This window comes from Triturus cristatus, chromosome 3_2, assembly GCF_964204655.1.
Source record: "Triturus cristatus chromosome 3_2, aTriCri1.1, whole genome shotgun sequence".
NCBI lineage: Eukaryota > Metazoa > Chordata > Amphibia > Caudata > Salamandridae > Triturus > Triturus cristatus.
Genome location: NC_140584.1, coordinates 402,724,726 through 402,751,556, shown reverse-complemented (window position 1 = coordinate 402,751,556; position 26,831 = coordinate 402,724,726). Strand labels below are relative to the sequence as shown.

The window sequence follows — 26,831 nt, the reverse complement described above, 5'->3', positions numbered from 1 at the left end:
ACAACTGGTGCTAGTGATACAGATATCATAATAAAGTCGATAACACTAGAACTACCATTGCCTACATAGGTAGGGACCAGGGCTAAAGCATCTGATTGCTGTAGACATAACAAATTATGGTCTGCTAGAAAACTTTCTAGGTAAATACCGGATGGTGTGTGTTCAAAATGATTAAACAGATCATACCTGTCATCCTTCTCCAGTGTAGGAATACAATTAAGGCTGCAGTGATGGATGTTGAAGTCCCCAAGAATTAGTTTGTCGTGATAAGCTTGGCTTCCTTCCCCGTAGCTTTCTAATAGAGCATCCATAGTTGAGAGATGTTCTGTCTCATGTGATCTGGTGTGGGAGTTATACAAATTTACCACTAACAGAGTGGGAAAATTCTTGCGTGACAATGCCACTGCTAACACATTGGGTGAGCGACAGTCGATCAACTTTGCTTGATAAGAGAGCTTAAGTGAGAACATTAAAAGCAAACCCCCTCTGGCTCTTCCCGTGTTTGAGGGGACAGCATATTTACAAAACGTAGTAAAACCATCCAAGTAAAAACAATTTCCAGATTCCCATGATTCCTGTAAAGCAATAATGTGATGTGTACTAAGAAACTGTTCCAAGGGGGTATTACCCTGTTTAGACCTAAGGCCTGCGATATTCCAGGACAATACATTCACAGTAGAATCTACAGAATTGGCCAGGGTAGAAATGGGAGTAGGTACATTATTCAGCAGTGGAAGTGGGGGAGGTGTAACCACAAAGACACATTGGTTAATAAGGGTATTTAATGACGGCAACTTACCTGGGGTGTTTGTAACCACAGGAAATAGTCAGTCATTTTCATCAAGGCTCAACGGACAGTCTAAAGGTAAGAAACAGTTAGTCAGAATTAACCCTGAATTCACATTTCTTTGTTGGGGGGGGCTTAGCCAGCTTGAGTGGAAACTGCCAGTCGGGATTTGTCGGGGCAGTTTAGGGGGATAAAAAGACAATAAAGAAGCTATTCTAATTCGGGACTTAATATCATCCCTGACTTGGCAGCCTACCATTACTCTGGCCTGAATAGGATTCTTAAAATTAACAATAATACAATCTCCCTCCACAGATTTCCTGGTCCCATGGCCTATCCAACCCACCCTTCTAGCCATGATGATGTCAGTGGTAAACTGTGTGCCTTTTTCCACATTATTGTTACACCAATGAACCGTCTTATGCATACGTTGATTCCTTAGCGCCAGGAGTTAGTGTGGGAACCCCTGTTAAGATGGCAACTAAAGGCGCTGATTGGTGGGGAAGATCGATGGTGCTAACATTTTTGCCTGTGGCCATGTTTGGAGCTAAGGAGGGGTATGTGGGCGGTGGACCCGCCTTAGTATTTCCCTGACCTTCTGTATGGGCTGTGGCGGGCTCCCCAGATTTATAGACAGTATGGTTAGTATTAGATTTGCTAATTAGGGGTGGTGCGATATTATCTTGAGAGCTGTTCATCTGTGGTACTTGAATCATACCACCAGGTTCCAGACAGGAGTGCCCCCTCCCCCTAGCTTTTATGTCACTAAGAGAGGGACATTGTTTATACATGGTGATAAAAGAGTTAATTTTCAACTCAATTTCATTCAGTTTTAAAAATATGGGTGCCAGCACCCTCCTCCTCACATTGACCTGGTGGTATTCTGGGCATTAGCAGGGATATCATTCCTGCAGTGTCTCCAATGGTAGTCGGCCTTCATCCTCCCTCACTGATGCCAGAACTAATTTCTCAGGCTCCATAGACAATCTCTTTTCAGTTAGGGCTATTTTCTTTGAGATAACATTAGCAGCTTTCGTCAAAAAGGAATCTATGGTCCTGCTTGAGCCAGCTGTATTAGACCTCTGCAAGCCCCCCTTCCGTTAGGTAACTTCCTTTTACTCATAGCTAATCAAATAGAGGAACACTTTGTTATAAAAAATCCTATTTACCAATAGTTTATCAATAGGCTAATCTTCAAGTTGCGGAGATTGCAAAAAGGGGGAAAACAAGTTACTTTCTGATTCAGCTAGGAATACTCAGATATATAGAACAGGGTTATTTAACAGATATAAGGGCATAGCTCCTATATGTAGGGGAAGTACACACGATGTACCTTGATCATGCGATTATGAAGTTGATCTGATCAGGAGATGATCCCATAAGGCTGAGTCAGTCAGGATGAATTAAGGGGTATGGCCCAGCCCAGCCTTTATAGGACGCGGATGGGTGCAGACGGGCCCGCCCTTGGCCCGGGCTTTGCCCGGGCACGCCTGCACGCATCTCGCGCTGCGGGAGCCCTGGACGTTTTTAAATGTGCCTTCTTGCGCAGGACAGACGGTGGCGGCTGCGCTGGATGCTGCTAGGGATGCTGGGGAGTGTAGTCCTGCACTCCCCCAGCTCCCGTTCCCGCACTCTGGCCCCCTTTGCACTCCTCCTCCGGTCTGAAGCCCCTTTGTAGGGCAGACGAACAGCAGCAGGGCGTCCCGCGCTGCGAGAGCCCCTGGGCGTTTTTAAATGCGCCTCCTTGCGCAGGACAGATGGTGGCGGCTGCGCTGGATGCTGCTAGGGATGCTGGGGAGTGTAATCCTGCACTCCCCCAGCTCCCGTTCCAGCACTCCGGCCCCCTTTGCACTCCTCCTCTGGTCTGAAGCTCCTTCGTAGGGCAAACGAACAGCAGCAGGGCGTCCCGCGCTGCTGGAGCCCCTGGACGTTTTTAAATGCGCCTCCTTGCACAGGACAGACGGTGGCGGCTGCGCTGGATGCCGCTAGGGATGCTGGGGAGTGTAGTCCTGCACTCCCCCAGCTCCCGTTCCCCCACTCCGGCCCCCTTTGCACTCCTCCTCCGGTCTGAAGCCCCTTTGTAGGACAGACGGACAGCAGCAGGGCGTCTCGCACTGCGGGAGCCCCTGGACGTTTTTAAATGCGCCTCCTTGCGCAGGACAGATGGTGGCGGCTGCGCTGGATGCCGCTAAGGATGCTGGGGAGTGTAGTCCTGCACTCCCCCAGCTTCCGTTCCCGCACCTCCGGCCCCCTTTGCACTCCTCCTCCGGTCTGAAGCCCCTAAGCCCCTTCATAGGGCAGACGAACAGCAGCAGGGCGTCCCGCGCTGCGGGAACCCCTGGACGTTTTTAAATGCGCCTCCTTGCGCAGGACAGAAGGTGGCGGCTGCGCTGGATGCCGCTAGGATGTTGGGGAGTGTAATCCTGCACTCTCCCAGCTCCCGTTCCCGCACTCCAGCCCCCGTTGCACTCCTCCTCCGGTCTGAAGCCCCTTCGTAGGGCAGGCGAACAGGAGCAGGGCAATCCGTTGAGGCAATCTCATCGATCAGCTGTGTGGGAACATGATACTGCCTCTTCAGGTGTAAGAGTCAGTTTCCCCTTCCTCTTCCTGCTCAGGAAAGGCTACGAGAATGTAAAGGAATGCAGATGGGTTCTGTGTCACACCCACACTTTCTGTATTTGTAGCTGTCTAGAGGAATGCACAAAGTGTAACTGTCACCCACCCCAGACATGTATTGGAGACAGACTGCAAGGTACACAGAACAGTAAGAGCAAAGAAATGCCCACTTTCCAAAAGTGGCTTTTCTAAAACAATAATGGTAAATCTAACTTTACCAGTAAAGAGGATTTATCATTACCATTCCAAAGATATCCAACATGAGGCAGCTACTCCTTTCTAATCAGGAATTATAGCCTAAACGTATTTTAAGACATTCCCAATACTAGCCTATGAGAGGAGTTGGACTCCCAGTATGAAATATGAATATAGCTGTGTGTCACTGCCAGTACATGTAAAACCTACAAATACATGTACTACCTTTTACTTACACTGCACCCTGCCCTTAGGACTACCTGGGGCCTACCTTATGGGTGACTTATGTGTAATAAAAGGGTAGTCTAAGGTTTGGCAAGTGATTTTAAATGCCAAGTTGAAGTGGCAGTAAACTGCACACGCAGGTCTTGCAATGGCAGGCCTGAGACAGGTTTAAAAGGTTACTTGCCAGGGTCACACAACCAATGATGCAGGCCCACTAGTAGCATTTAGATTACAGGCCCTGGGTATATGGTTTACCACTTTACAAGGGGCTTATAGGTAAACTAAATATGCCAATTAGGTATATACCAATGTCACCATGTTTAGAGAAGAGAGTACATGCACTTTAGCACTAGTCAGCAGTGGAAAAAGTGCTCAGAGTTCTAAGGCCAACAAAAATAATCAGCAAAAAGAGGAGGAGAAAGGCTTAAAGATTGGGGGGAATGACGGGAAAACGCTGGCAGCGCGGGCCAGTGCGTATTCGTTTACAGATACGCCATATTTTCGGATTTCAGGTGTCTAACTAATCGCAGGATACTAAAAAAGAAAACACTTAATCACCTTGGACAATTAATGCAGTCCATGACATTTTCTATGGTAAATTGGAATGAATCATCACCTAACTTGACGCTAAGCATCAGTACTAGGCCCTCAAAGGCCTGGTGGCCCTAATCGGTCAATTGTTATTAAGAACGGCTACAGAAATTATCTTTTGATACCCCTCGTCCACTTTTTTAGAGATCTAGCTGACTTTATTTTTGGTCCTGATGAAGGTGGTTTAAATGATGTCCCACCGAAACACGCGTAGACCATAATTATTCATGTGGAGAGTCCTCTCAGAGACATATACACCTGAGGAATCTGATGGGTGATACATGTATCCCAAAGAATTATATGATCTGTCTCTGTCAAGCTGCTCAGGATCTCCGCTGAGATTGCATCTCTAATGTGTATGAGTGCTAGTGAGAATGAGACAGTATGATAGGTGAGAGTGAAGTGATAATGGTTGAGTGTGGGGTTATCTGTGCATTTATTAATTGTATTTTGATTTTAGAGTTGAAATGTTAATCACCTTGCCTTCAACACAGTTACAGATGAAGACATGGAATAATTAAAAGCAAAGTTAATTTAACCTACTGTTCAAGTATCTATCTACTGTTCAAGTGCTGATATCAAATGCTAAAATTAATGCAGTATTTTTGCATACCAATATGTTAGAGGTTTTGGTGGTATCTTGGCAACTGTTTGTTTATCTGTTCAAGTGTTATATGTAAGTGTAGATAATGATGAAAAATGTCTTTGATCAATAATGAATGGCAGTAACATTACAACAAAAGTATAAAATATTTTTAGATGAAATAATTAACAATAAAAACTATATTTTTGAATTAATGTTGTTGTATGTCACTGATATTGGGTTGGTTGCTGTTATTGAGCCTTAAGAGGCCAGATTATAAAGAAATATAGGTCAGTTTAGAGGTTTCTCCTTTAATGTTGCTGTTTCCCCCTCCTCTTGGACCTAAAAGCAATTAGGTGGTACCTTTTCTTTTTATAAAGATTGGGGTGACCCTTCAGAGAGAGCCATTTCCCAGCAGTTTCCTTGTTATGTCGTATAGTTCTTTGAGGTTTCCATGGTTTGCTGCTTCCTGGGCTTCTGTGGCAAGACCATCAATGAATCTTCACTTGTCACAATCGTGCCTGTTCTCATTAATTTAGATTTGTGCAGTGACGCAATTGGTTGCCACCTATACCGTGCCTGACAACAGCTGGTTTCGGAGTACCTGGTGATTCACAGAGTAATCAGTGATTAGTGTAGACGTTCTGTCACAGATGAGTATTCATAGCTGGGCTGCAGTGGGTCAACAGCTTGCAAACACAACACTGATGTGGACTGTTCCAACTCAATGGAGCCTTCCCTGCCACATGTTCGTGATTTTCGTGCACAGACTGCATGACTTTTGAAACAGCACAAGATAGTGCAGGAAGACATAACTCACGATATCCGTTCTTCATTAAAAATGAATCATATCAAGGAGGAGCCTAGCGCGCATCCAAGATGGTCGCGTGAGCACAGGGCTCCCCGGACCCTTTCTGCTCCTCGGAATAAATCCTGAGACTATCCTGAGTTGGTGTATGGAATCTGAGAGAAGAAGACCAGCTGACTATATATCTCTTTCCAAAATTCTAATCGGACCTGGGAATCCTGAGTTATCGTCGCCGGAACTTTTGGGACCCACTTGACGGAGGAGGCCGGGGTGGAGGTGACCCGTGGGGCCGGGCTGCAATTGAACAACAGCGGCCTCAGCGCGGTGCCAGTCACCGATTCAGCACTTTCGGTTTCGATTTTGGCCTTCAGGAGATCAGCTGGCGTGCGTGCTCAAGGTGGCGGGGTGCCTCTTGGGCCTCTGCCCGAGGTTTGCTTCCATCTGCTACTGACGGGTCTGACGCCTCCGACCCCTACACCGACAGTTTGTGATCCTTTCTCTGGCACCCGTGCACCCCTTGATCGGAGGTCCCATTGAGTGACGGCGCTCACATGGCGGGCAAAGGGGGACCGGAGGGGCGCAAGACCAAGGCTTCACTACGCGGGGGAGCGGTCCAGAGCAACAACATGGACCGCTATACCCAGGGCAGGGGGTCCCCTGGCGCTGCTGGCCTCTCCCCGGATGCTGCGGGGGGAGGCACGACCGTCGCTGCGGAACCTTCCCTACAGGACATTATGGGCGCCATCGAGGGCATCAGGGAAACTATCGCGACGCAATATGAGGCCCTGGCCCGTAAGATCGACACTGTCGCGATCGACGTCACCCTGATTCGGGCCGACCTCTCTAAAACCAACGAGAAGGTCCAGGCCCTTGATACACGGACCTCCACCTTGGGTGCGGAGGTGTCGGATCTGCGGGCCGCGCTTGGGGACATTAGAGTGGTCAACGACCACATGGCCCGGCGGCTTGAGGACTTCGAGGGACGGGCCCGACGCAACAATATCCGTATCATTGGGGTACCGGAGTCCTCCGACAGCCGCCCGGTGGACCTCGTGGTTGAGGAACTTATCCTGCAGCAGCTGTCCCCGGTTGGCCTAAGTAAATTCTTCGCTGTGGAGCGGGCCCATCGGGTTCCTGGCGGCCGGCCGCGGCCGGGGGCCCCCCCGAGGCCTATCGTGGCTAAACTGTTCCACTACAGGGACCGCGATGCTATTCTGCAGGCTTCACGGACCCGTGGCCCGGTCCGCTACGAGAACTCGACCGTCAACTTTTACCCGGACTTCACGCAACTGGTCCAGAAACAGCGGATGGGATTCCAGGGGGTGAAGCGCCGTCTCCGCGAGCTAGGCCTGAAGTATTCGATGCTCTACCCGGCGAAACTTCGTGTGGAGCATGGAGAGCGGACAGTCTTTTTTGACACTCCTGTGGCCGCAAGTGACTGGCTGGACTCGCTGCCGGACGGGGGTGGCCGGCCCGGGCCCTCTGGGGGCACCGCAGGTGACGGGTCCCCTTAGACTGACCTTTGGTCCTTGCTTTTGCGTTTTTGCACTGTACAGTTGGGTCTTACTTCTTTTGCATACTGTGTTTTACCAGGACCCGTGAGGGGTGCGGGCGGGTTCGGGTCCCTTTCCTCCTCCGGGGTCTTTTTGTAGAATGGGGTTAGCGGGGCGACAGGCACACTGCAAGTTGGGGGGGGTCTTAGGCCCGCAGGGGTGCAGGGTGGGGGGTGGTGGACTTGGGGTGGGGTTGGGGGGGAAGAGGGGTTGTTTAGTTGTGTGTTTTTTGTTTACAGGGCGAGGAATTGATTTTTATCCATATTTGGGAGCGGTGCTGCGGGCTGGGGGCTTCTTGCTCTACTGGAGGGGATGGGGGGAGACGGGTTGAGGCTTATGTCGTGGAACGTCAATGGGTTGGGGGACCGTATTAAGCGGGGTGTTGTACTGCAATATTTGCGCCGTTTGACTCCTGATGTGGTGTTTCTCCAGGAGACGCATTTGGTCGGTAATGTCTGCCATGCGATGCACAGAGGGGGATACCGCCTCGTAGCCCATTCTGGTTTCACAACTGGCTCCAGGGGGGTGGGCATTCTCCTGCGAACCTCCCTTCCGGTGGAGATCACGAGGATAGTCTCGGATGACAGAGGGCGCTATGTGTGTCTGATTGGGAGGTGGGAGGGGCAGCCCCTTACCCTGGTTTCAGTCTACGTCCCCCCGGGCCTCCAGAACTCCACCTTTGCTGATTTGGGTCGAATGCTGCTTGACCTCCCGGACGGCCTCCTGCTCATGGGCGGGGACTTTAATTCTGTGGTTTCGGGTGAACTGGATCGTCACCCACCGAGGACCCTCCCCGCTGCCCAGTCATGGCTGGGTGGGATGTTGGAGACCTTCGGCTTGGTGGATAGTTGGAGATTACTGCATCCGACCCAGTGCCAGTTCACTTTTCATTCGGGGGCGCATGGGAGTCTCTCCAGGTTAGACTACTTCCTTATGCCAGCGGCGCAGACTGGTCGGATTCGAGAGGTCAGACACCTGGCGCGTGGTATCTCCGACCATTCTCCGCTGTGGCTTCTCTTTGACACCGGGCCGCGGTCCGCAGGGCGGATAGCTCCTATTAACCCCTGGTACCTGCGGGACCCTGTGACTCGTGACAGCCTGGTTAAGGCCATGGACCAATACTTCAGTGAAAACGAGGGGTCGGTGTCGTCTGCGTTGTCCCTTTGGGAAGCCTTTAAAGCTGTTATACGCGGACACGCCCTCGCCCAGATAGTGGTGGCCAAGAAGGTTAGGAGCGAGGCGGTGGTGAAGCTGGAGACTGACGTCTCGGGGCTGGAGTCGGCCTTGGAGGCGAATATTACTCCGGACGGGCTACATGCCCTTAGCCTGAAACAGTTCGAATATAGGTCCCTGGTCACTGACGCGGCCAAAACTATGTATAGGGAGCAGCAGGGCCGATTGTATGACGGGGGGGACAAGGCGGGAAAGTTGATTGCGTGGCTGGACAAAAAGGAGAGAGTGAATCGTGTGGTCCCCGAGTTGCGTGCTGCGGATGGTGGGTGTGTGACTGAACCGGATGAGATTGTGGAATGCTTCGCTGACCACCTCCGGGCGGTGTACTCCCCGGTGACTGACAGGGACGAAGATGACTCTCGCCTCCTATTGAGAGATATTGCTCTGCCCGGCCTGTCCGTTGAGGACCGGGAGCGGCTGGACGCCCCCTTATCGTCGGATGAAATAGCGACCGCGATTCGTTCCCTTCGCTCGGGCAAGGCTATGGGTCCTAACGGTCTGCCCATTGAACTATACAAATTGCGTCCTGATAAGCTTGCGCCCTTCCTCGGCCGCATGTTCCGCGACTCTCTTGCGGCGGGTTCCCTTCCGGCCGACCAGCGCTTGGCCACTATAGTCGTTCTCCCCAAGGAGGGCAGGCCGCGTGACCGCTGTACCTCTTACCGGCCTATTTCACTGCTCAATGCAGAGCCTAAAATCCTGGCGAAAGTCCTGGCCAATCGATTGTTGAGTGTCGTGTGCGACCTTATTCATCCGGACCAATGCGGCTTCATCCCGCACCGCAACACCGCTCTTAACTTGCGGCGTCTGCACGGGGTCCTCGCCAGGGCGGAGCTCCTCACCGAGCCGGCCGTGCTGGTCTCTTTGGATGCCACGATGGCATTTGACACTATTGAGTGGCCATTCCTCTGGGCCGTCTTGGGTAAATTCGGCTTTGGGGAGGGATTTATTGGCTGGGTGAGGCTCCTTTACACGGGACCCATGGCTCAAGTGGTGGTGAATGGGCGGGTCTCTCGGCCCTTTGCCCTTGGCAGGGGCACGAGGCAGGGGTGCCCGTTGTCCCCGTTGCTTTTTGCTCTCGCCCTGGAGCCACTCGCTGCCTGGCTCCGTTGGGAGCCCTCGCTTGGAGGGATCCGGTGGGGCCCGGGCTTTGAAGATCGGGTCTCGCTGTATGCGGACGACATTCTCCTGTATCTCACCTCACCGCGGCAGTCACTCAACGTCCTCTTCGACGTTCTGACCTCCTTTGGGAACAATTCGGGTCTCACGATCAATTGGTCTAAATCCTGCGTTTATCCCATCGCTGGTGGTCCTCCTCTCCTGCCGCCTCGGCTCCCGATTCAAATATCTCTGGGCGGCTTTAAGTACCTGGGGATATACGTTTCGCTGGACCCGGTGGCTCGCTACGAGCAGAATCTTCTGCGTCCACTTCGGCGACTGCGTGAGGACACGGCCCGGTGGTGCAGGCTGCCCCTGTCCCCGCTGGGTCGGGCCGCGCTGTTTAAAATGATGTCCCTTCCCAGGTTCCTCTATGCACTCCAGAACTCCTTCGACGTTATCCCAGTGGCCTACTTTCGGGAGGTGGCGAGCCTGCAGAGGAGATTGGTGTGGAACGGCCGGGCGCGTATAGCTCTTGCTAAGCTCACTCTCCCCTGGTATGACGGGGGCATCGCGCTTCCTGACATTCGCAGGTACTACTGGGCCTCGCAGCTATCTGCCATTAACCACGCCATGTATGCGCCCGGCTTGAATCCGGCGTATGAGATGGACAAGTTCCTGCTTCCCGGCGGGAACTACAACAGGGCACTTTATTCCCGCCTGGCTGACCGGACCCTTACGGGTCCTACTAAGATTGCTGTGCGGACCTGGAGGGCTGCCACTGTGGCCATGGGCTGGAGTGAGCGAATGACATGTGCTACTCCCTTGTTTGCCTCCGACCGCCTGGGCAGCTTGTGGACCACCAAGGGGTTTGACCAGTGGGACACGATTGGTATCAGCAAAGTGGGAGACCTGTGGCACAAGGGTACGGTCAAGACTTTCGCGGTGCTCCAGGCCGAATACGAGCTGACCGACAGGGAGTTCTTCCGCTACGCCCAGGTTCGACACGCCCTGCTCTCGGTCTTCGGGGAGGGGACCATGATCCCTGTTTCCTCGCCCCTCGAGGACCGCGTACTTGACGGACATGTCCCTGATAGTACTATTTCTTTAATTTATAAAAAATTGATTAATCACCGGGCGGATCTCCTGGTGCGCCTTCGGGAGGCTTGGACTGGGGATGGGGTCGAATTGGATGACGAAGACTGGCAGTCTGCACTGTCGTCCCCCAAGGAGGTTGCCATTCCGGCTCGTCTCCGGTTGGTACAGCTCAAGATTCTCCATCGGGTGTATGTTACGGGTCCGCGCTTGGTCGCGATGGGATTTTCCGACGACGGGCTCTGTAAACGAGGCTGCGGGCTCAGCGCCACCTTTCTTCATATCCTTTGGGAGTGTCGCGAGGTGGCGGACTATTGGCGCCGGGTCCACACGGTTATGGGACAGGTCACCGGGGTTGTACTGCTGCCGGAGGTGCGTCGCTGTGTCCTGAATGTGTGGGAGCCCAATGACTACAACGCGGCTCAGACTCGGTGGGCGGCCCTAGGGAACATGATTGCCAAGAGGGATATAGCGCAACTTTGGGGCGCTCAACGGCCGCCCACCGTGTCAGTATGGAAGGAGAATATGGACTGGTGTATGTTTCGGGAGAAGACAGTGTATGTGGCCCGTGGCAAGCCGGGGGCATGGGGTAGAATTTGGGGCCAATGGAATGCGTATCGCGGAGGCATCTGTACGCCCCCCCTGGTAGACACTGATATCGCCATGTCCCCCTGACCCTCGACGGTTCCTGGCGCTTTTTGTAACAACTACATAGGGACGTTCATCTTCCTTGACCCCCCTTTCCCCCCCCCCTCCGTCCCCGGCCTCCCGGTACTCCTCTCTTTAGCGGATTGCTCAAATGTTCTGACTGGAGTTTCCCGGGGGGAGCCTGAACCGCACTGGTATCCCTCGTAACTCGCCTTTTGTTTTTATTGTTTTTTTTTTTTTTTTGTTTCTGTTACTGTTGGACTACGCTTGCTGTTCTTCGAGAACTATCTTGAGCCACTGCGGGGCAGTGCCCTGGGAACAGATTGCAACTTTGATATGTGTATATTTCCTTATGTACCTAGCGGCCGGCCCGGGTGGTTGTAGGCCCATACTTGTGACCGAATTGTTGCTCAATAAAAACTTTTTCAAAAAAAAAAAAAAAAAAAAAAAAAAAATGAATCATATCTATAGCAGATTCTTTTTTTTATAAATATCACCCTTTCAAAGTTGGAGAAAAAATAATATACAATTGTGGCTATGGTATTTACTGAAAAAAATGCAGCAGAACATTGAGAAAAGTAAATAATTTATGTGACTTTCCATAAGAGTTAGCGGTGTATTATGGCTGCGCAGTTAACCGTTCTCTCAAATACTGAGGGACGACTTATTACCACAATTAACACGGGAGAGGCTGTGGCACAGTGGCCAGAGCTGATGGCTCAAGAGCTGGGGATCCTGGTTTGAGTCTCAGTGCCCAAAATCCTGTGATTCTGAGCAAATCACTTAAACTGTCTTGTTGACAAATTGCTTTACAAATCTGCTGCAAGACAAAAAGAAGTAAAACTTTATGAAAAAACTAGTTTCACCAAGGCAGATGTTAAAAGTATTTTGGCATGGGGAAACTGATAAGAGAGGCATCAGTCTTGACCCTGTTCCTCATGGGAACAGTCCAACCCGAACTGCCAGGCCAGGTCCTCCCTGGACCAGAAACAAGGATCTTGGGACTGGTTTCCGGGTAGTACCCCATATCAGCTAGGCTAGCTTGAATCCAGTGGCACAGTGTGCAAGGGACCCACATCTGGCCATACCCTTGGCCACTTAGGGCTAGCATAGCAAACACAACAAGATGATTGACAGAGTGCTTACACTTTTCAACCACTCACCCCTAGTCATGGATCTGGGTTTAATCCATCGTTCTTTTGCTCACTATGCCACGAATGCTGGAGTGTCTGAAAAGTTTCAGCACTGCATCCATCATCTCCTTGTGTTTGCAATAAAAATATACACCACCTGTATGGGATATACATGACAACCCTCTTGCATCTTTGTTCACTGACGGCATTATCAGGAGGGCAGGTGGGGCAGGATGCTTATAGGTTATCGTTTAAAAACTATCACTTATAATAAATACTTCTCAATGCAGTGGTATATTCTGCATTACTGAAATGCATCCACATGTTAAAGAATGCACTTACTAAAAATGTTGAAGCAACTTCATCATATTTTAACATATTTGTTGCATGACTTACAAATAATTTTGTGCACTGGCTCCTAGAGCCAAGCCAGACCCTTGGATCTGCTCTGGCTCGGATCTCCCTGTAAATTTGTTGGCTCGCCCACCTCTAGATCTCAAAGAACCTGCTTGCATGCAGGCTCAAATACTGTTTCAAAAATTGAAGTAAAAAAGACGACGACATCAAACGTAAAGGAATAGAAACATTTACAGACAATAATATCCCCCCCTTTTTTTTTTGAAATATCGACAAATTGTCCACTCCATTTTGTATTATATAAACGTAGGATTTCTTTATGTGTTACCTGCTATCACACCCTACTGTTCCTTCGCAAATTATCTCAGAGTCTCTTGTCAAATTACTTCTTTGCTCTTTATCCTCTATTTACAGTCTTGCTCTTGAAGCAGCGGTACATTTGCCACACCAGTGCCGTTCAGCATGCTAAACACATTTCCCGGTATTTTTGCATCAGTCCGTTCCTTTCAAGCTTACTAAACATAGAATATCGAAATCGCCTTCCTATGTTTTCGAATTTATTTATTTTCCCTTTTAATTTTGAATGTACCGTGTAAAATGTCTTAAGCCTAGAACCCTCTTCTTTGCATCTCACATCCTAGCGTATCTAATTACAGGGATGATTTGAACATTGATGAGGTCTGTGACATATCAAGAACTGAACGACGGAGTTAAAGCTCACTGCACCTGGTCCCTTCAATAATGCAAAACGCCCCCCCCCCCCTAAAACGTGGTGGTGGTGCCTACATTTCCCCTTCTACTTCCTGCCTCACAGATATGAGAAGGCCTTGGGTTGAGAGGACCCGTATGAGGGATGTGGTGTCCCACGTACAATAGAGGTGACAGAGGCCTACTTTACTCCAGGCACACTACATTTGAGGGTTTTCTCCCAGCTGTGTAAGACTCCCTTTCGTTTTTTTTATCCCATAAATCTGATCGTTCTATTTTATGTATTTCAAGGGCATTTTGTAAAATTATATGATGGATCACTCAGAAGGGACACATTTGTTTATACTTTTCTGGAGCTGAAGGAAGGTTATGTCCATTTTAACGGTTCTGCAATTTAAGTGAGAAATAGCAACAGTATTTGCCCATGATTTTTGGTGTAAAAAGAATTATGGTCCGGGTGTCTCGCTAACATCAAGATTTTTTTAAGGAGTGACAATCTTCTCGGAGTAAGTATGACATCCAAGATACGGTTCCGGTTGGTGGATTACTCAGCATGTTAACATAAACTTGGACCATGTCACAGCCATATTTAACCGGCGTCGTTTGGTGTTGCAAGGGGTGACGAGTGAATGACAAGGTTCTTGGAATTACAAGTTCAGTAGGTGATCAGGGTCTAAAGCAGATTCTGGATTTGATTTTGTACTACTGCCTAACTTGTGACAGCGGGGTCACTCAATTAAATGTCAAAAACGAGCAGTGGGCCAAGATCCGCCATGTGACAGCAAAATCAACGTAAAAACATGTTATTGAAGTGTTTTTTTTAAAAACAAAAAAAGACAGCTTAAAACTTTTGCAGGCAAATATCTCTTGCCTCCTTAGCTCAACATGCCGATATGCCTCACTGCCATCTAGAAATATAGGCCTTGTGTATAGTGGCAAAGAGGTGGGGGTCCGGTTCCTCTTATACTCTGTCTCATTCAGATGTGGTGGAACTAAAAGATTTCTGATGACCAAGCCTCTGCTAGGCTGTGCCATCAGAAACTCTTGACTGGCAGCCCATTCGACGCAGAGATGATAGCCTATAAGCATCGTTCTGGCATTAACTCTTCCTGCCAGTCCAAACAAAAAAATAAATAAATGCCGCTGCAGATAAGATGTGGTGCACCAAAAGTATAGAAAGTGCATCATTTGTGTGGTTTGAGAAATATATATGTGCATATTAACCTTTTCCTTTTCAGAGACATCGGGACTGCTGATTAATCTTCTATACGTTTAGATTGTGAGGGGGTGCATTAAATGCATGTAATACTGTGCATTTGCCAGGGATTAATAAAAGTGGATCATATGCATGTTTATTGTTTCATAAATTGTGATCAGATTGTCGTGCTTGTTCAAAATCTACATGTATTTATTACTGCCACATATAAGAGTACAAAAACAACAGTTGATGAACAGAATGCAGAACAATATCATACATTCACCCCAGTATTTTGCTCACCATGCCATTCTAGTTTGGACCCAGCCAGGTCTAAACTGGGGTGGCATGGTGAGCAAAAGAATGATGGATTTAACCCAGATCTCTTGACTGGGGGTGAATGTTTAGATTTGTTCTGCATTCCGTCCATCAATTGTGTGTCTTTTGCTTTCTCGCCCTAAGTGCGCCACGTACGCCCAGACGTGGGTCCTGGGCTCACTGTGCCACTGGAATCAGCTATCCTGGCTGAAGAGGGTTGAAACCCCAAAACCGGTCCTAGGATGCTTGTTTCCGGTCCAGGGAGGACCTGGCTTGGCAGTTCGGGCTGGACTGTTCCCATGAGGCACAGGGTCAAGACTGATTTGCATATGGCCAGGTCTAAACTGGGGTGGCATGGTGAGCAAAAGAATGATGAATTTAACCCAGATCTCTTGACTGGGGGTGAATGTTTGCATTTGTTCTGCATTCCGTTCATCAATTGTGTGTCTTTTGCTTTCTCGCCCTAAGTGCGCCAGGCTTGCCCAGACGTGGGTCCTGGGCTCACTGTGCCACTGGAATCAAGCTATCCTGGCTGAAGAGGGGTGGAACCCCAAAACCGGCCCAAGGATGCTTGTTTCCGGTGCAGGAAGGACATGGCTTGGCAGTTCGGGCTGGACTGTTCCCATGAGGCACAGGGTCAAGACTGATTTGCATATGGCCAGGTCTAAACTGGGGTGGCAGGGTGAGCAAAAGAATGATGGACTTAACCCAAATCTATTGACTGGGTGTGAATGTTTGCATTTGTTCGGCATTCCGTCTATCAATTGTGTGTATTTTACATATAAGAGTACAGCATAATATAGCTTGATTCATTTTTAAGTTTTTCATTTATTGGATTAGATGTAGACTGCAGAACTAATGTGTTTAAAAGAGAAAACACCCCACCTTAGGAAACTCCACTGGCTCCCCATAGAGAAGACATGCCAATTCAAGCTGCTGACTCACACACACAAGTCTCTACCCAAACATGGACCCGCCTACATTAAACCCTGCCTGAATTTCCACCAACCATTGAGAAGACTATGCTCTGCCTCCCTTTCACTTGCCCATACTCCCCACATTTACAGAAGCAGAAGTGGTGGGCGCTCCTTCTCCCACATCACAGCAAAGACCTGGAACAGCCTCCCTGCACATCTCCGGACCATCACCTCACTTCCGGGTTTCTGAATGGCCCCAAGACCTGGCTGTTCGAAGAAGCCTGCGATGCCTACACTAAAACACACACAAGTCACTATGCCCCACTGCACCACCCAGAATTCAGTTCTGTGGTTCTCTGTTACATACACAAACATGTTTTGTGCTCACATTAACCAATGAACGTTTCATAACGCAAAATAGTGCATCTCTCACTGATCACTTTAACTTGCATTTATTTTTCATTCTAGTTGTGTGTTATTTAAAATGCAGTTACCTCAAGGTAAAAGACCAACAAAATAGCTAAAGAATGTTTTCTTTTTAGCCACACGTTTGATTCCACCCAGTGCTTAATTTGTAAAAAACGTAGTGCCGGTGCTCTCGACATGAGGACACTAGAGCTTGCACCATCCGTTGCCCCTGGCAGCGCTGCCAATGACAGCACCAAAACACTATTAAACAGCACACTCTTAAAAGTGTGACAATTCATACTATTACAGGCTCCCAAAGCTATGAAAACGGCTTTGGAGGCAAATACTAATAATAGTAAATTGAAAGAATAAACAGAAGTTGTTGTGCTCGTACCTAAATTGGCAGACACCACTACCATGTGGCAGACAGTCATAAGCCCCGGTGCTGGCTATGAAGTGCCGGTGCTGAGCACCGTTAAGCACCGGCACAAAGTAAGCACTGATTCCACCCCTGCACTCACTGACACCGCCCCCACTACACTCAGAATCATAGATCCCATACATTTGTTTAATGCTCTTTGACCACTGTTTGTACTCCCTTACTCCATGACCTCTCTACTGATACTGCGAGCAATGAAGACCGTGCCTCGGGTGCTTCTAGTGAAGAGGACATCTGCAACTAGGCTGAGACTGAGACCTCTTCACATGAAGGCAGTCTAAACAAGTCACCAGAGGTGAATTAAATTCAACCGTTACGGATTGGGTCAGATTCAGACCAGCACCCCGCTGGTGGAAATCTCTGAAACCTGGTGCACTTAGACTAGGCTTAATTAATAGGCAAATACATTCATTGATAAGTTCAGTGCTGAAGTCTTTGTGTCCAAGTGACAACAAGTGATCTGTTGTTACTACTTTTACTGACCTCCACTTGACCATCAATTATTCGTTTCTTCTATGGCACTTTGTACTTCCATTCCTCCAGCCCTCCAGACCTTGCCTATACTGTACGTGTTGTATCTGAATGACAATGTTAATGAAAACATGATACAATGCTACTTATACCCGGGAAAAATTGTGTTTATTTTCTAAAGTAGAAGGTGAAGACAGGAGGGAGAGGAAGTTTATGCTTATTGTGGAAAAGGGCAAGATTTGCTGTAAAACGGAGAGATAGTTGGAGACAGTTCTAGGCGTTGGGCCCCCAATCAAGCCTCTTTAGTTATGGGGACGGGTTAAAGTTGGGAAAGTGAAGAACAGAGATTGTATCCTGCACAGTATTTCACAAAATGGTGATGGGAAAATGTAGCCCTCTATGTGGGCCGATGATGGAACAAAAGACACTTAAAAAGGCCAAGCTTGGTCATGGGCAACCAGTAAAAGGGCTCCACATGAGTAGAGATGTGCGTGCACCTGCTGAGTCTTAGATTAAGCTGACCAGCAGCTTCTTGCACCATATATTTAGGAAGTCCAAAGTAGAGGGAGTTAAAGCAGCACAGGTGAGAGGAGACAGTTGCCTTCCCCACACTTTTAATAGTCAGAATGAAGCGGGGGTAGAGTTTTCTTGATGATTCACAAGATTGAAAAAGTGGAGGTCTTAAACTGAAGGGTAGCATAACAAAATAACTCTAAATTATGCTCTGTTTTCATTGGAATAGTGGGGCGGGGGGCCGGAGTTGCATAGGCCTCCAATCCTGATGCCAGGAGTAGGGTACATTGCCAAAGATAAGGTTCACATTCTTATCTAATTTTGTTCTCAAGATCTATATTGCATCCATTTAGCAATGACAAATAAGGAGTGTTTAAAACATTGCTGGGTAAAGTTCGTCCTTCATATGGATGATTAGTTGCATGTCATCCAAATATGCCTGGTAAAGCACTTTTTGGTACCAGAATGACATGGACTAAATGCGTCTTACAAACATATTGTGTCCGGACTATTGTTTATAAAATTAATGCCTCATTGGAATTAATAATATACAACGTACACCCAATAAGATCATATTTAGGGCATGATATTTATGTCAGACAATATTTTGCCAACAATTTTGTAACATAAAACTGCAAAATAAAGGCCCAAAGCCTGGATGTTTACAGCTAAAAGAGCATCATAAATGTTAAATAATGCGAGCTTGAGTGAAGCCTTGGCGTACAGACGTAAAAGCGCGAATGTATGAGGCATTTTTGCAGCTGTTCTGTCTCTATGACCAAGGCTTGCAACGAGGCTGGCTCTGTGAAGAAGGCTTGTATTGAAGCCTTCTGTCTTGTAACTGTAACTTACTTAATTTATTTTTTATTTTTGCAATTTTAATTGCGCAGAGATGGCGCGAAGACATCAAAGCACTGTACATCAGTAGTGGGATGCATAGGTTACAGCATGTTCCAGTTGCAATAATTAAATTTGGATGTTTACATCAGTAGATGTGTGCAGGAGTTACCACATAATGCAATTACAAAGGTTAGTCAAAGGTTGTACATAGTTAAAGCATCGATTTAGATGGTTGGGTCACATAACAAAGTTAGTTTAGATTCAGGTGAAGAGAGTACTTAGGTATGGTTGAGGGTGATTAACTAAGGTGTCTGTCAAATTGGAGGAGTTTGAGGTCGTTTTTGAAGGTGACTAGGCAAGTGGTTAGGTAGAGGGAGGGAGGGAGGAAGAGAGTTCCAGATTCTTGTGGCACTACCCGAATATAACTGGTTTATGTTTCATTCTTGACTGAAGGTGGGGGGGTTCCAAAAGCACGAATTGGGCTTTTATGGAACCCCTATTTGCTCCAGGGATTTTGAGTTTCTCATTTAGATAGGAGGGTGAAGAGGAGTGAAGCGCCCTGTGGGTAATGCAGGCGGTTTTGAATTGGGCCCACGCTTCAATGGGAAGCCATCGGAGGGTGTGCAGGGCAGGGTAAATGTGGTCAAATTTCTTGTGACCTAAAATGAAGCATGCTGCTTCATGCAGTGTTGCTTTCAGTGGGCCTAGGTGAACTTTAGGAATGCCTGAGAGAAGGGCAATTTCATAATCTGGACTGGAGAGAACAAGAGACTGCACCACTTTTTGAGGTATTTTTCCACAATCAGTCAGTCAGTCAGAAGACTTTATTTTGGCTGTTAGCCATAAAAGTTCAAACATCACAATTTTAAGACAATAAAAGTAGTTTAGAAACCAACATTAAAACTATAAATTAAAAAAATAAGTATACACTTAAAGAATACACTTAAAGTGAAAAAGATGATACATGCAAATACCTCATCATTGTATTAAGCGTCTTCTAGTCAGCCACATTGAGAATAAAAATTTGGCAATCACTGTGACAAATACAGGCGATGGATCATATTTCAACAGCCTATAAAGATCTCTATAATTTCTAACCCCCAGGTTTTTAGCAAGCTGAATGATCCATTTTCTGCGGGGATTCATATAAGCCATACAAAACAATATAACATGGACCTCTGTTTCTTCATCAGCGCAACAGCCAGGGCAAGGCTGCCTGCTAGAACCTGCCCACTTATTCGTCCTAGAGTATAGAGGGAGTGATCCATGTCTAAACTGAATGTATAGTTTCTTAGCAAGTAACGGTTGGATCAAATCCAATACAGGCTCAAAGCTATATCCAATTTTCACCTCGAGGAATACCAAAGTCAGATTAATTCTGTTCTCTGTCCGTAGAATCTGCATCAATTTGTGATCCTCTAGAGCTTTAGCCAGGGACTTTTTTGGTAGGGCAGGACATGACTCCTCAGGTGTATGCCAGAGATCTTCTCTCCCAATTGCCCTTGGGGATTTTTTGACATAGGCAAGCCACGGGATGGCGCCTGCCTTTGGGAGAATCAAGATTGATTTCAGTTCCTCCCTAAAGTTGTCAAGCTTAGGAGTGCTCCATAATCGGCGCCAATACATGACCGGGCGTGAAGCTACCAGGTCAGCTATTGGGTGTATACCCAAATCCACCCTAAGTGGATGCATAGGGGTGCTCATAGGTAGTGCCAAATGTTGTCTCATAAAACGGTTTTCTGACTTTGTTAAAATCTGGGCTGGGTGGTGGCCCCAAAGTTCAGCGCCATAGACCACCACACCTCTCGCCTGGGCCTTATATACCTCTACGAGTGGGCTAATTAACTTCAATGAGCTGTCTTTATGCATCTTTAAAATGCCCCCTGTTATCTGTGTGAATTTGAGGTTAGCCTTTGATATCTGGGAACCCCAATCCATTTTGTTATTAAGTGTTAAGCCCAGGTAATCAAAAATGCTTACCCGTTCTAGATGTAATCCATCCAATTTTGGAATAGGGCAATTTGTAGTGTCCGCGTGCAGAACCATATATTTGGTCTTGTTCATGTTAATGACCAGGTTCCTTTTCCCGCAAAATGAAGCAAATCCATCCAAGACTCGTTCCATCCCCATGGGCGTCTTGGACAAAAGCAGGGTGTCGTCTGCGAACATTAGTGCAGGTATTTTCCTGCCTGCCAGCCTGGGTGCATCTACATCTCTTAAATCCAAGAGTTCATCGACCAACCCATTTAAGAAGAGAGAGAAGAGGGTTGGGGCAAGTACACAGCCCTGCCTCACTTCCTTCTCAACTCGAAAAGGGGATGTTAATTCCCCGTTTAGGCCGAACCTAACTCTGGCGAAGGTATCTTTGTGTAAGTACTCTAAAAAATGGCATAGATAAAGGGGCACTCCCATCCCTTTCAGCAGCTCCCACAACTGTCGACGATCTACCATATCGAAGGCAGACTTTAAATCAACAAAAGAAAGATATAGGCTGCCTCCTTCTAAAATAATAGATTTCCAGTAGATCATCTGTAATCTAAACAGTTGATCTATTGTTGACATTTTAGCTCTAAAGCCCACCTGCAGTGGTGTTAAAATGTTTGAGTCATCCATCCATTCTTGAAGCCTCCCTAATAAAATACGCGCGAAGATCTTCTGTGCCACGTCAATTAAACTAATCGGCCTATAGTTTGCCGGGTCAAGGGGAGAGCCCTTTTTAGGTCTCGCCTGAGCCAGCGCTTTAGCGCTGCTCTCGCGAAGGCTTTTGTAAATGGGGGATCTGGAAGTGCAAACGAGTGCTTTCAAGCCTCCAAATACAGTGCATGTGCGCCGGGCGCGCGCACCATTTGGCAGCCTGCACACCGTTTGCTTTCACTTTCGCGGACGCACGGCCACTTTGATGTTTGATCGCGATCACTTTCACACAGTGCATGTGCGCCGGGCATGCGCACCATTTGGCAGCCTGCGTGTACATTTCGCGGGCGCTTTGATGTTCTCAGTGAGCCGCGCGGCCACTGCGAACATCAAAGCGCCCGCAAAATGTACATGCCATTTGCCAGCCAACACTGGCTAGAGCACATCGCTGCGTATGGCAACCCCATAAGGAGCTTCTTATGTTCCTAACCACATCACGGTGTGAACCATGTCGCAGCTCCACGTTACAGACACATAACACTGGCGCTCCCTGTAGACACAGACAACAGTCCGCATTTCCACAAACACATGTCACTACCAGGGCCAGACACGACATTCTGCCACAGTGATTCAAGGGCTAGTCAGCTTTTTCCAGAGAAGGATGGACAGCAAAGACCCAACCCGTGCCCCTGTGTCCCATCTCAATGCCTGCTGCAGTGTGGCGCGGGTTTGAACATTTGTGCCTCCTCTGTCACTACAAGCTGAAAAGATTGTTCCCTTACTGCACACACACATCTGTTTACACACTGGCATACAAAACAATCACCCCCACACACTATAAACAACGCTAACCTCTAGATTGTCACACAAAGCTCGGCCCACCTCGTCTACACAAAAATGCAAAACTGTCCCACATATCACTGCCCATCGCGTATAACCAGTACCCGCGAGCATAGTTCAACAAGTTTCTCTACACATGACCCCTCTAAAGGCCTCAAAACACTCACTCCCTGAGCTGGACACAAGTACGCTGCCCCTCTCCAGTGGAAAAGGACTGTTGTTCCCGCCCACACAAAACACTTCCACTTCCCCTGTTTTCCATCCTCTCTCGAAAACGACACCAATCTCTTTTATCAGCATGCATGTCTTTCACGTCTTTTTATATGGAGAGCAACAGGACGTTTGGGGTCGTTTGAAACACCCCAGCCGGTGCTGTCTTCTACACATACACACTAATCTCCCATTCTTCTGTCCAACAGGCGTCGTCGCTCCCCTCCCCCACCAGTCTGCTGTTCCTGGCTGGCCCCAGCATGAACACTCCTTCCCCCTCCTGCCTAAACCTGCTCTCCAGGTTGTGCTCTCGCAGTGTGTATTTACACCTCCCCGCCTCCCGCCCATTAACATTTTTCTCTGATTAGCTCGTGCTCCTGCAGAGGACACGAACTTCGCTGTTGTGAGTCATCAGACTGTCAGGAAGCGCTGTCTCTCTTTGGAGTGCTCCCAAACCCGTTCCTAGACAGACGTGTATTTTAAGGTGCCTGTGCCTGCGCGTTCCCGCCCGGCACTGGAACGGCTTCGCGCGCGCCCCCCCCACCCCGCGCATGCGCACATTCCCGCGGCCCAGTATTCGAGCACACTTGTACTGACTCATTGTTCGTTCCTATCGTGGCTCGCAGCCTCTGAAAGAAGCAACGAGTACTTTAAGTGGACATGCTACCTTCCAGCGAAAAGCTTAGGTCTGAAAACATTATTTGTATGGTTGCAGTGAAATGTGGGCGTATTTTCCGACTACTAGTTGAAACATGCATGTCAACATTTGGTAACTGAAAAGAGGGAGGATATTGACTTTCCCCATTAACTTGCATTGCAGTACAGGAAGTTTCGAGTGTAGGAATACAAGGGAGGGCAGCAGAATGAGAAGAGAGTCCTGTGAGTCTGCAATATTTCACATATTTGCATTGGCCTTGGGCTGAATTGGAGGACTGAGGGGGGTCCTGAAAGTTTGCCCCCAACACTGCACCGCAAGGGCCTACATTGCACTCCAAACCATGGGACCACAAGCCAACAGGAAGGGGAAGCCACACACTGCAAGGCCAGGAGAGGGCTAGACCTCTGTAACATCACCTTCTAGGAATAACCTTATCCTCACCCAATCCAACAACAAGCATTTGCAATGCAATAGGTCTCGCATTTATACGAGTTTGAGCTATTGGCATTGTAAATGACAATGCTTATTATTTAAGTTTGGTTTTTTTAAAACATAAATAAAAGGCACTGTCATTTACAATGCCAATAGCTCAAACTCGTATAAATGCGAGACCTATTGCATTGCAAATGCTTGTTATGGATAGGAATGATCTCAGCGCCGGCCCATGTCGGAGGTGGCGGCATTCCAGCAAAGATTGCATTAAAAAGAGCCTGTAGATAGGGGACCCAGATGACCGGCTCGCTCTTGTATAGGTCACCTGGGATCCTGTCTAGGCCTGGGGCTTTGTTTGGCAAAACTTTACTCAGAGCCACTTTTACCTCTGCAAGCGTACAGATTTGGACCTCACCCAAATTAGGGGATAAGGTTTCATTAAGCGGGGGAACAAAGACCTCTGAGTCTGTTGATTTAGAAGCGTAGAGATCTTCAAAGTGTCGACACCAGATTTCTTCCCCTAGGTTAGGTTGTACTGCATACTGAGAACCAGATGTCCCTGTTTTAACCAAGTTCCAGAATGACCTAGAGTCCCTTTTCTTTAACGCAATAGAAATCTCCTCCCATCTGTTATACTCCCATTCTTTTTTTTGCTTCTTTGATAGCTTTCTTTTTTTTTTTTTTTTTTTTTTTTTTTAAAAACCTTTATTACAGTTTCAGAGACATACAAGTATGGGCCTACAACCAACAGGCCGGCCGCTAATGCACACTATAAGCATAGACACATCTTAACAACCACATCGGTGAAGCAATAAGAGAGCCACTAGAGTGCTAATCAACTCAGCCAGCCGCAGCCGCAGTCCATAGACAAGCAAAGAAAGGTTTCATATTTTTAAGAAAATGAAAAACATCACACACACAAGGCAGAGGAGGTCAATAGTAGTAACATGTGCTCCCCGTATCGAAGGGGTAAACAAACCCAGGGAGAAAGAGGGGGGGGGGGCAGGCAGAAGAGACCAAATGCACATGTCGCAGGAGCATAGAGGAATGCGCGGGCTAGGGAGACAGAGCAGCGTCCATCTCTCGCATCTGGGGCGGGACGCAAATACCTCCACGATAGGAGTTCCAAGGACCCCACAATTGATCCACTTCCCAGGCTTGCCTCTCGCCACATACACCGTTTTCTCTCTGAACATACACCAGTCCATGTGTTCCTTCCACGCTGAGACCGTTGGTGGCCTCTGGGAGCCCCACAGTTGTGCAATGTCACGCTTCGCTACCATATAGCCCAGAGTCACCCACTGCGTCTGCATTACATTGTAATCAGTCGGCTCCCAGACATTCAGCAAACATCTCCGTGCCTCCGGCAACAAGGCAACATGCGTGACTTCTTCTAACACCGCATGCACTCTACACCAAAACCGAGTCACCTCCGGACACTCCCACAGGATATGGAGGAAAGTCCCCAGTAGTCCACAGCCACGCTTACACAGACCATCCACCGAATACCCCATACGCATCAAACCAGGCCCCGTGACGTACACTCTATGAAGTATCTTAAGCTGGACAAAACGCAAGCGGGCCGGGATAGCCACCTCTTTCGGGGAGGCCACCGCCGACACCCAATCCTCGTCGTCAAGTTCCAAACCGTCGGCAATCCATGTCTCCCGCAATGAGGTCATCAAACCCATTCGATCATTGATAAGCTTCTTATAAATCAGCGAAATGGTGCTATCCGGCACATAGCCATCCAATACTCTATCTTCCAACGAGGAGGACTCCGGAATAGCCGCAACGTCCGGGAATACGGAACACAAGGCGTGATGAACCTGAACGTACCGAAAGTATTCCCTATCGTTCAATTGATATTCGGTTTTCAGCATGTCGAACGTCTTAAATTTCCCTTTCGTCCAGAGATCCCCTACCTTGCTGATACCAATCATATCCCATTTCTCAAAGCCTTTCGTAGTCCACAGATAACCCAAACGCCGGGAAGCGTACAATGGCGTTGCCCGAGTCAAGCGATCCCTCCACCCCATCGCCGCATTGGCTGCATGCCACACCTGCACCGCGACCCGCGTCGGGCCTGTCAATCGCGTATCAAGGGACCCCGAGTATAGTGCTCGATTATAATCCCCGCTTGGCAATAACAATTTTTCCATCTCAAAAGCCGGGTTCAAAGCAGGCCCATACATCCCGTGATTGACAGCAGCCAACTGGGAGGCCCAATAATACCGTTTAATATCAGGGAGAGCGACCCCCCCATCGTACCACGGTAGGGTTAGTTTGGCAAGAGCGATCCGCGGCCGCCCATCCCAAAACAATCGACGCTGAAGACACTCCACCTCCCAAAAATAGCGGGCCGGCACTACGTCCATAGTGTTCTGTAGGGCGTACAAAAAGCGCGGCAGCGACATCATTTTGAACAACGCCGCCCGGCCGAGCGGCGAGAGCGGCAGCCGCCGCCAACCCGCCACATCCGCCCTTAGGCGCTGAAGGGGGGGGAGAAGATTCCGCTCATACCGGGCCACCGGGTCTAGGGTTATAAAGATTCCCAAATACTTAAACCCCGACTGCACAACCTGGATAGGGCACCCCCGCGGAAGGGGGGGGGGCCTCCCCGGAGAGAACGTACACACAAGACTTAGCCCAGTTAATGACCAATCCGGAGTTGCGACCAAAGGAGCTCAACACATCCACCAATACAATGAGCGATTTGCGCGGAGATGCAAGATACAAGAGGATATCGTCCGCGTATAGGGAGACATGATCCTCGTACTCCGGCGTCCATCTAAGGCCACGCATCGAAGGGTGCCACCGCAGCCACTCCGCAAGGGGCTCCAAACAAAGCGCAAAGAGAAGAGGCAACAACGGACATCCCTGTCGCGTGCCCCTACCCAAAACAAAAGGAGCCGACACCCGTCCGTTGACCACCACCTGTGCCAGTGGGTTATCATAAAGCAATTTCACCCAACCGATGAACCCCGGGCCGAACCCAAACTTCGCCAATGCTGCCCAAATATACGGCCATTCCAAGGTGTCAAACGCCATGGTAGCGTCCAGGGACGCCAAAATGGCCGGCTCACGCATGAATGGCGCTCTGGCGAGGACGCCATGCAGTCGCCGCAGGTTCAAAGCAGTATTGCGATGGGGTATAAAACCGGATTGATCCTGATGAATCAGGTCGTCCACGACCCGGATCAGGCGATTGGCCAGTACCTTGGCAAGGATTTTGGGCTCCGCGTTCAACAAAGAGATAGGCCTGTAAGAAGTACACCGATCCCGCGGCTTCCCTTCCTTATGGATAACAACAATAGTAGCAAGAC

At 48.6% G+C, this 26,831-nt stretch overlaps 1 protein-coding gene across 2 annotated transcripts in view; it reads right to left on the bottom strand.

The window, feature by feature from the left end:
• CSF3R (colony stimulating factor 3 receptor) overlaps positions 1-26,831 on the bottom strand; it is a 180,129-nt gene that overhangs the window by 134,115 nt on the left and 19,183 nt on the right. Inside the window, exon 1 of one of the 2 annotated variants that reach the window (XM_085647923.1) lies at positions 800-818. The exons of the other annotated variant lie outside the window; for it this stretch is intronic. The gene's annotated coding sequence lies outside the window, so the exon portion shown is untranslated. Of the gene's footprint in view, positions 1-799; positions 819-26,831 lie in introns of those variants that run through there. 2 annotated transcript variants of the gene reach the window in all.